Here is a 10,776-nt window from a genome sequence, read left to right on the forward strand (position 1 = left end):
GGATAGCAGAAGACAGAGCCAGGACTGACGTGTGCCCGACTCTACCTTTCAGCTGCCTCTTATGGAAGCTTTGGGTTGGGGACCCCAGGAATGTTGGAGTTAGCTTGTCTCATCAGGGCTCAACCCTGTGAACACCCCCTGATGTCTCTAGGACCTCACCTAGTCAGTGGTCCTTGGGACTCTCAGCAGGGACAGCATCCTAAGTCCCCCCCTTCACTGGCCCCTTCAGGACCCCCCATCTCCCTGGGAAGTCGCCCCTTTGCTATTCCTGGAGAGCTCTCTCCAACTGCCCTGCACTGGGCACCACTACCAGGTTCTATACTTGGCCTATGACTTCTACAACTCTGCCCCCCCCCGTCTTTATTAGATTATACCCCTCATCCCTCATTACTGCTAGCAGATGAACTAATTCATACTGAGGTGTGACTGACTAAACAGCCTCCCTGTCTCAGAGAACAGCATGGTTCTGAGCTGAGCTTCTTCCTTACTGACAGAAGGTGAGCAAATTCATCCTGAGGTGGTTCTGAGCTGAGCTTCTGCAGTAGGGGATCCCTGGAAAGTCACCCCAGGTGCTACAGGGGGCTCTTAGGATGTGCTTTATGACCAGGTGTGGTGGCACGTGCCTTCAACCCCCGCTCTGTGGGGGAAGACGCAGACAGATCTCTGAGTTTGAAGCCAGTGAACATAGTGAGTTCCAGGACCATTAGGGCTAGGCAGAGAGACCCTGCTTCAAAACAAACCAACAAATGCTTAATTTACTCTTCCTTGTCCTTTGATATACCACAGAGCCTGGCACCCAAGGTCACCCTGAGGAAGTAACAAGGGAGTTCGCCGAGCGACTAAGGATGCCATGATGAGAAATACAAGATAGTGGGTCCCCAGGTAGGCTGACAGGCTCTGACCAAGCCCCTCAGTCAAGTGTCTCCTATTTCCCTGGCCCCATGCTGCCCTGAGCCCCTGGGTGACAGACAGGACGATCAGATACTGTTTCCTCTAAACCAGACAATTTGTAAGCAGGGGAGGCTTCCATACATCCCGGCATTCGCAACTCAGCCTCCCTCAAAAATGCATGACCTGGGCTAGGAGAACACTCAGTGGGTAACGTGTTTGACTAATACACAAGAAGCCCTGGGTTCAACCCCAGAACCATGTGAATAAGACACGGGACACACACACACACACACACACACACACACACACACACACACACACACACACCTGTAATCCCAGCATGACATGAATGGAGCATGGGACACACACATGTAGAACTCCAGATCCCAGGAGGTGGAGGCAGGGCATCAGGAGCTCAAGGTCACCTTCAGCTACACGGCAAGTAAGAAGCTAGACTGGGACAGGAGACCCTGGGACTCATTTCTTGACCTGTCGCTGAAATGAAACCCCTGACAAAGGCAGCTTAAGGGAGAAAGGGCTTCTCCCAGCTCGAGGATGAAAGCGAAGTCTGTCGGGGAGGAGATGGCGAGGCAGCAGACTCTGGGCAGCTGGTTACGCCCCCTGCACAGCTGGAACAGAGAGGAGACAAGCACACCCTGGCTTGCTTTCTCTATTCCATACAGTTCAGGACGCCCTGACCACAGCACGGTCCCACCCACAGTTAAGATGGGTTTTCATAGATCAATTAACCCAGTCAATATGATGCCGTCCAGGCACGCCGGGAGAAGTGTCCCAGGAGATTCTAGATCTTGTCGGGTTGACAGTGAGCTCTCACGTTACGCCAGCCGAAAAACAAACTGGAGAATACTGCTGAGGTCCAGCAAGTGCAAAGGTCATGTCCTCCTGTCTCCTACCACCCCTGTGTACCAACCACATAGGTCACCATATGACCATATGGTCCCAGGGATACTTCTAAGGGGCTGACTTGGGGCCAGGGCACCTTACATAGCAACCATTGCAATAATCCCATAAGGGAGATATTCTAATTTTATTCCCATTTCATAGATGGGGGAAATGAGACACACTGAGAAGTTGAGCATTTTGCCAGAGGCAGCCCAGCTTATTTAGGGTGGAGCTGGGATTTGAACCTGACAACAGGTTCAACAGTCAGGTGGCCTTGTGAGCTAGGGCTTGGGAACAAGTGAACCGAGGCAGAGGCAGCGACTGCCCAAAGCCTTCTACCAGGCATTTGATGCACAAAGCTGGAGAGCCAGTCGGCTGGCTCTGCAGTGAGCCAAGCCCATCAGCGTAAGCCCGAGACCCTTCTGCAGCCTTGTGGCCATCACAGGGACACATCATGGGTAGGAGTAGGCAGGACAGGAGAGATAATGACCACAGTCGTAGGAGTCAGAGGCCTGGAATTGGCCAGAGGAATTCTGGGAGCACGGAGCTTGCAGTCACAGTGGTGGCCTGGTGTGTAACCACTCTGCCCACCTGCCTCACGGTCCACGGTCTGCCTGAGTCAGCTGCTAAGGGGTGACTCCCACCAGGGATGGGGACATGGCTGTCCTAGGGCACTCCTGGCTCCTCAGGTCGCAGTACACAGGGCTGTGTGATCTCCCCACCGTGGCAGGAAAGCATCCGTGCAGGAAAAGCCACTCTACAGCAGTTCCCCAGGACCCATGGATGCCTCGCCCTCGGCTGCCAGCCCTTTGATTAGCCAGCCATGAGGTCGGTCAGACGATCGCCAGGTTTGTCACCACACAGATTCTTCAGCATCTGGTCCTTCCTCAGCCACTGTCGGGATTCCACACGCCTGAGCCACCGTCCTCTTACAGCCCCGAGCGGGAGAGGCTGAGATTCGTCACAGATGGAGAAACTGAGGCATGGGACGTGGAAATAGCATGCTAAGCACTTATTTGGTATGTTGAGGGATAGACTCATTAATACAGCTAAAGTCAAGTCTCTCATTTTATAGGTGGATGACTATGGCCCAGAGAAGGCAATCAACGTGTTTAAGGTCATAGAGCAAGTACTCCTCTGACCTCTGACCCCTTTCAAGGTAGATACCAAAGGAGTCAATGACATTCAGCCCAAATGCTTCCATCCCGACTCCCATACCTCCGTCACCACAGCCCCCAGCTGCCCAATTCCAGCCTGATCTCTCCCGGCTGGCTCTTTCGTATGTGTTGGTTGAGGGAGATCCACCAGGGCAAGCAGTGGCAGGCACAGGACTTCCTCATCTGGGCCTGTGGGTTTTCTTTCCTCTCACGGCTCCTGAGATGGTGTGGAGTGCAGGGACTGGAGTCCTCACAGACTGAGGAGACCCTAGCATTCTGCAGTGACCCCCAGGGCACAGAAGCTACCACGTCTTGAACCCTGGCCTGAGCTGGAGTGAGAAAGGCATGATGGGACCGTCCGTTTGACTCTGGATGGCTCAGGTCACGCTTCTTCCCTGTGAAGTCAGTGAACATAGTCTGAACCCCCACCCAGTAGCAAGCCCCCATCCCAATCAGACTGGTGTCAATGGTCCTGGCTGCATTAGCTGAGAAGGTGCAGGTGCAGGCACAGCCTTTAGGGGTTGGTCTCCTTTTCTGTTTGCTTTGGAGCTGGACCTCAGGTAACCCAGGCTAACCTCAAACTCATTATATAGCCAAGGCTGGCCTTGAGCTCTGATTCTTCTGTTAGCCTTCCTGGGTGTGCAGATGAGAGGCAAGTGCCACTATGCTTGGCTTTTTAACAGAGACCCTTGTTAGAGACACTGTCCAGGATGACGCTGGCCAAGCCTTCAATTCCTTGGCCCCAGTGTTCCCTGTAAAATGAGGGAAGCATCCTCTGCAGAATCCTTTCTGCCCAGTTGGTCGTTTTGTTTTTGTTTTTGTTTTTGTGAGGGTTTGGGGTCACAAACTCAGGGCAGACAAAGTCAAGTACTCAGTGCTTGTCTGTCTGTGAGATGTTTGTGACCAGCATGGTGGGGCAGGGACTCGTTGGCTGGTTCTCAGCCAGACTGGTGATGCTCCGCTGAGCTGACTCCCTGTGGTATGTGCAGCGCTGTGGTGTGGAGGAGAGTCCACGGCCAGGCATCCCACCCCTACCTCCCCACAACCCACACCGGCAGCCCCACTGGGAACAAGACTGACCTTGAAGGACTGGAGGCTCTTTGATTTTCTACAATGGAGTCATTGCCTTCGACTCCTTCACCTTGACCCTGACCACAGTCCAAACCTGATTCCTGACCACATGGAGCCCTGAGCGCATGGAGCCCTAACTCTGGATATAGACGACTGCATGGAGGCTGGTGTGGATGGCATGGCCTGGGGCTAGGCAGGCAGAGCACGGTCACCCCACAGGCCAACATCATCTAATCCTCCTTGTCCTCAGGAGACATGGCTGCACCTGGGCTTGGGCTAACCTGGGAACTTTAGTGTCTTTCACTGTTTCACCAGGACAGGACTATCCCACCTCCCAACAGGGAGATTCTGGGTCAGGATGCCACTTATTTGTCCCCAGATTGCTACTGTTCTCACCACCTTGTCCCCAACTGCTCAGGTACTCTTTCACCCCAGCAATAGCACCCCTGAAACCCATTAGTTAGGGGTGGGAGATGATCCAGATGGCAGCCCATGCTGCCCAGTGGTCATTTTAGTTTCTCACACTTAGCCTCAGTCTGTCAGTCTGTGATATGGGTACCACAGTGTATTGATGCTCTTGGCTCAGAGTCCAGCCTGAATCTCAGGGATCATCCACAGGCTTCCTGGGCTCTGGGGTACTTGAAGAAATTGTTTTACCTTCTCCTGCTTCCCAGCAGGGAAATTGGGGGGCTAAGTTTCCCTCCAAACAGAATAAAAGCAGTAGAGCCCTTCTCCTTAGCCTTCACGAGCAGCCTCCCGCTTGCCGGAGAGGCAGCTATGCCACGGCGGGAGGTGAGAGACTTCCAGAAGGCTTTGGAACACGAGTGGAAAGTTGGTGTCCACTTTTACAAGGTTGCCCTTCCCCCTCACTCTTCTCATGACATCGTACCAACTGTTTCTTTCCGTAATCCAAACCATTGTTTTTCCAGGGTGAAACTGAAATAAAAACCACATGGGCCCCTCCATGCACACCCTCAGCAAACAGAAGCAAGGTCTCGGCGAGCTGTAATGAGCATGTGGAGGAGATTTTACTCTCCATGGGGTCACCAGGCAGAGGCTGTCTGGCCATGGAGACACTTGGGACTTCCTGGTGGCCAAACTGGGGTAGGTGTTGAGGTGTCAGACTGACAGGGCTGGGTTAGAGACCTTCTGTTTAGGGGAGCAGAAGCCAGTGCTGCTGGAGCTGCCCTTTCAGAGGGGCCAAGTTCAACTCCCAGCACCCTCACCGGATGGCTCACCTACGATTCCAGTTCTCGAGGGATCTGAGTCCTCTGTCCCCCGTGGGAATTTGCATTCACGTGCACACACCTGTACACGTGTACACTAATTATAAAAATATTTTTAAAAGTAGGCTGTTGGAAAGATAGGTGGGGTGCCACATGCTGGGACCTCAAAGGCAACTGCTGACGTCCGTGCAGAGCGAAGGGGCCCCAGAGAGGAAGAGGGGCGCCAGGCAGAAGGTTGAGAGAGGAAGCGGAGAAGGTGGGGTAGAACACAGGGAAATCTGGATGCAGGTCATGGCCCCCAGGCACCCAAGGAGCTCCTGTGTGGAAGGCATGGGATTTTGGAACGTACGGGCTGCTTTATTGACTGGAAGGCACACTCAGGAAGGAGGACGCCTAGGAGTCTCTGGAAGGGAATCTCTAAGGTTCTCCCCAGGTCTTGCCCCCTGAGAGATACACACACACACACACACACACACACACACACACACACACACACAGACACACACAGACACACACAGACACACACACACACACACACACACACACACACACGGGTACATGAACCCATAGCCCCCACCCCGTCCCCAGTCAGGCCCTTGTGCACATAGGCCCATGCACTTGGCTGATGCATGCATGCATGCAAGAGCTTTTGCAAGAGTCTGCAAAGTGCAGGCTCAGAGAGGCTCTCTCCAGAGGTCTGCCACAGTAGCCAGACCACAGCAACTATGCACAGTTTGGAAACGCAACTTGCAGACAGACACCCACCCATGCCTGCACACACATGCCAGTGCAAACATGCCTCCACACCCAGCCATGTGCATGCACATGCATGCCTACACACGTGCGCACATGCAGACATGTATGCTGACCACAGGTGGTAGAGGCCTCCCAGGCCAAGTTCAGGATGATCGCTTACCCTGAGCCCATTGGCCGATCTGAACACAGACGCGGAGTCCTTATGGTCAGACCCCCGCTTGAAGCTCCCAGCCCAGAGGGAAGGTCACAGTGTGTTTGTTGAAATCATGGCAGCTCCTCACCCCACAGTGACTCTCTCGTATCAGGGTCTCTGTGCAGATGAGGAATGGGTTTTTGAAGGCACAGCAGGTTAGTCGCAGGCACTAGAACGGGCTCTCTGTTTCTATGCAGTAGCCACTGTCCACTTGGCCCCAAAGCAGGCCGGGGAGGTGTCTCCCCTAGAGACTGGCAGAAGCTGGGTTATTCCCATTAGCTAACCAACTGTGACCCTGTCTAAACCCCCCCTTGCGCCTCTCCCCGACTCATGCCATCAGCCACCCTCTCTGCATCTCTGCATCCGTTGCCCCTTGTATAGGAGGTTGCATGAAATCTCCAAAGACAGTGCCCCCCAGCCCCATAGACACCAGTCAGAGCCAGAGGGTGTAGCCCCTGGCCAGGCCATGGCTTTGGCGCCTCTGACAATGTGTTAGCAAGTCGACAGAGCCTGGTTTCAGCTACATTGGACATATAGGCAACCCAGCCTATGAGCTCCATGTTGTTCCCCAAGGGATGTAGAGAAATGTCACCGAGTGCTCCCAGGCCCCAAAAGCCAGGGTCCTTGAGTGATTGAGAGAGAGGGAGAGAGAAAGAGAGAGACAGAGAGACAGAGATGGAGATAAAAACAGAGAGACAGACAGACAGAGACAGAGACAGACAGAGACTGAGATAGATGAACAGACAAAGAGGCAGAGTGGGGGAGGGAGCAGGCATGGGAGGCCGTAGCATTTGTATGTCTCCCCTTTGCCCCCTGTAGCCTGAGGAGCCTGGGATCCACCAGCCTGGACCACAGGGACGCCACACAGTGCCACACGATGTCCTGAGCACAGCGTCGCAAGTGCTCTGTGGTGGCTTAGCAGATGACCACTACTCGCCCATCCTGTGGGACAGCAGAGGCGTCCAGCCATCATCTACACTGTCCCTTGGCCATGGGCCACCTCTGGAGGCCTCCTGCACGGGGCCCTAGAGAGGAGCAGCAGGAGAGCAGGGGTCCCTGAGCTGCTGACTGACAGCTACCAACGGTCACCCGCCTCAATCTCTCACAGCCTGCTGGAGCCTCAGGAGCTGTCAGACCTGAGGAACCATGTAAGATGGACGATACTGGACCCTTCTTACTCTGGACTGTTCTTCCAACCCTAGAGGCCCAGATACGTAAACAACCCAGGAACTTGGGCCTCAACCTGGCTCCCGCTGAGAATAATATTTTTATAGTGTATATTATATATTACACATTATATATCATACATTATACTTCATATATTATACTATGCGTCATACATGATATATCACATATATCATATATCGTGTATTGCATATCATTAACACATATTACATATCATATACATTATATGTTACATATATGTTTTAATCTCTCAGGTGTGATAATGTCTTATTAATCTAGAGTCATCCCCCACGAGGGATTCAGTTTGTTTGTTGAGTGAATGCTTGACACCTGGGCACTGGTCAGGATGTAGAGCCACACAGTAGTCTACCTAGATCTCCACTGGCATTGCTGTGTGACTGGGCAAGTCATGACCTGCTGTGGGCCTTGACTCAGATGGTCATAAGGCTTGCACTTGTGAATTGCTGACAGCCTTTAAGGGCTTGCTGGACCTAGGGGAGGTGATCTTCCTGACCTGGGAGGGCATGTGCCTGTTCCCCCACATATCTGAGGGCCTGCCTGTTTGTCCACTGAGAGATGGGTCCAGGTCTCAGAGACCTGACAACCCCAGCTGTCCTGACACTCAAGACATTTATCCACACCCATAGGGAAGGGCTTTTGCCAGCCTGTGGTGGCCTCTGCCTGAAGCCTAGGCTGAGGGAGGTCCGGGAGGAAAGCTCCACCCAGCGCTGTGGATGAGGGACAGGGTGCTCATCTCCCATTTCTTAGAACCATGCGCAGCCGGGGTGAGCTCATTTACGGGAAAGGGAGATGGGGGGCTCCATTCACACCCAGCCCTGCTGGGGGGCAGCGAGTGCGTCAGCAGCCTAGCTTCGAGCCTGCCTCCGGAAACACCGCCCAGGGAGCAGTCACGAATGGGCTGGGTGAGGGGGAGCTGAGCCCGGGCTCTGTGTGTGTGTGTGTGTGTGTGTGTGTGTGTGTGTGTGTCAGGTGACAACCAGAAGGCCCAGCAAAGCCTGAAGGCTGCTTAGGGTGCATGGAGAGGTCAACTTCCCCCTTTCCGGAGTCACCCCACTTTTGCTGCTGGCTGGAGGTCTGTCCAGCTGCCTGTGTGTCCAGTTGCTATCTCAGGGTCCCCAGGAGGTTGAGTTCCAGCCCACACAACTTATTGGGCTTGTATGTCAGGACAGGGTCTAGAGTGGGACCCTGGTGGACTGGCAAAGAGCTCTGGTTCCCCACTCCACCCCGCCACCTCCTCCAAGGCTTCATGCAGCTATTTAAAGCCGGTGGTGGCCCGTGGGAAACTTCTTCAGATGTGTGGTTTTGTCTTCTCTAGCTAGTGCAAGGCCTGCTTGCTCTCGAGGCTGGTGACTCACTGCAGTGAGAAAGGCCTTTTTGTTGTTTGATGCTTGCTGGAGGCTCTGTTGCCTGAGAACCCAGCCTGCTGGGGCCTTCCCCTGCTGGGACTCCTGGAAGGCTTGGGGAGTGCCCAGAGTAGCGCCTTTGTCCCTTAGGAGCCCAGGGCCCCGGGTGCCCAAGGGCTTAGACGTTCAGTTCAAGCTGGAACCACTTGGCTGTCAGGGAGTTGGGGTGGGGCACATCCTCAAACCTCATCTGGGCCACTAACACCTCCAGGAAGCCACCCTCAGCCTCTCCAGGACTTCAGTCGATCTCCACTTCCCTGGCTTAATCCTGTGGCCATGTGACCCGTGACACGGCTTTGGATTCAGATGTCTGGATCTGTGTACGGATCATCCGGTGCACCAGGCACACAGCTGGGGCTCAATAAATGTTTTCGGGATTAGAGAGGCAGATGAGACTTAATGAGTGTTTACTTTGTGTAGAACATTTCATGTGACTAACCCCACTGAGGGGCTGTGGGTGAAGCCCAGTGGTACCTAAGGCCTTAGGTTCCATCCACAGCACCCACAAAAAAAAACACCGCCCCCCAAACTTCCTGCCGATGAAGAGTCCCACCGAGACCTCCACACAGTTCCACGGAACAGTCTTAGACATCTTCCATTTTGCGTTTGAGGAGACTGAGGCACAACGGGGTCGTGTGGTCATGTCTATTTTCTCATAGCAAGGAGCAGTCAGAGCGGGACTCGAACCCAGGACACGTGGTATAGCACAGCGTCAGGCTGTCCCGAGAGTGTGGCTGACGATTGGTCCCCGAGAGCAGGAAAGAACAGCCCAGCCCTCAGAGCCTCAGTTTATAGGCTTCTTCCACCCTGGCTGTGCCCCTCTCACCTGCCTGCCCCCAAGCTTGAGACCTCAAGAAATCACTTCCTCTTGGAGGCGCCCGCTTTTCTCTGCACACCCACCACTACCACTACTCTGCTGTAACGCTCTGCTGTAAAACAGAAATGTTTTCAGAGTAGAAGCCAGCCCCGCCTCCCCAAGGTCCCAGCGCCCAGTCAAGCACAATATCAAACACCCAGATGCCACCAGAACAGCAACCAGAGGGTGGTCTCCAGGGGCATTTTCTAGAAACTTCTCTGTCACATTACAGACATCCCTGTGGTCACCAAGGGAACCTTGGATTTGCTGACTGGTAAGGATTTGAAGGTGACAGCAAAGTCCCAGAGGAGCATTTTGGAGGACCCTCATCTCTGGATAGTAGGTGACCACCCTTCTATGGACTCAGAGGTGGTGCCAACATTATAGCCCCAGAGCATCATGGGAACATAGGGGAAGAGACTCTGAGCTCTACTGGGCTTAGCCATTGGCCATGGGTTAAGCTAGTGTGCCCCTGAGAAGGCGTGCTGAGCTCCATTCTTGAGGGTCAAGGGGCCACGAGGGCCAGAGCAGGACAGTGGTGGCAGGGGAGTCATGGAGAGGTTCCAGGAAAGAGGTGACCTAGTGAGTCTTGGGCCTTCAGAAGATGAATGCAGAGTGAGGCTGGCTTGCTTCTGGTGGGAGAAGAAGCATGTCTGTAGATTGCCAGCAGGTGCCTGGGATTCTGCCACTGGTGCAGACAGTCAGGGCCTCGGACCGAAGCAACAGACGTTGAGGGTGGGTCAGAGCTATAGAGATGGTGCGTGGCAGGGTGCTAGCCCCGACTGCATGCTTCCTTGGTACCAACCTTGGGTACATATTTATTGCTTTTCTCGTTGCTGTAGCAAAACCCCCGACAGAAGCCATCCAAAGTCAAAGCGTTTGCTTTGGCTGATAGCATTCGTGGCTATCCATCTATCATGTCGTGGCTGGGGCAGTTCACTCTATGATCCAGGAGCTTGTGGATCAGAGGCATCACCTTCATCTACTAGCCTCCCCCCATGTCCTGAAACAGAGCCACCAGCTGCAGACCAACATATGATCCTGTGAGAGACGGTTCACGTTCATATACCAACATTCCAGCCCTGGCCCCACACGCTCATGGCCATCTCAGAAT

The sequence above is a fragment of the Rattus rattus genome, chromosome 1 (assembly GCF_011064425.1).
Source record: "Rattus rattus isolate New Zealand chromosome 1, Rrattus_CSIRO_v1, whole genome shotgun sequence".
Taxonomy (NCBI): Eukaryota; Metazoa; Chordata; class Mammalia; order Rodentia; family Muridae; genus Rattus; species Rattus rattus.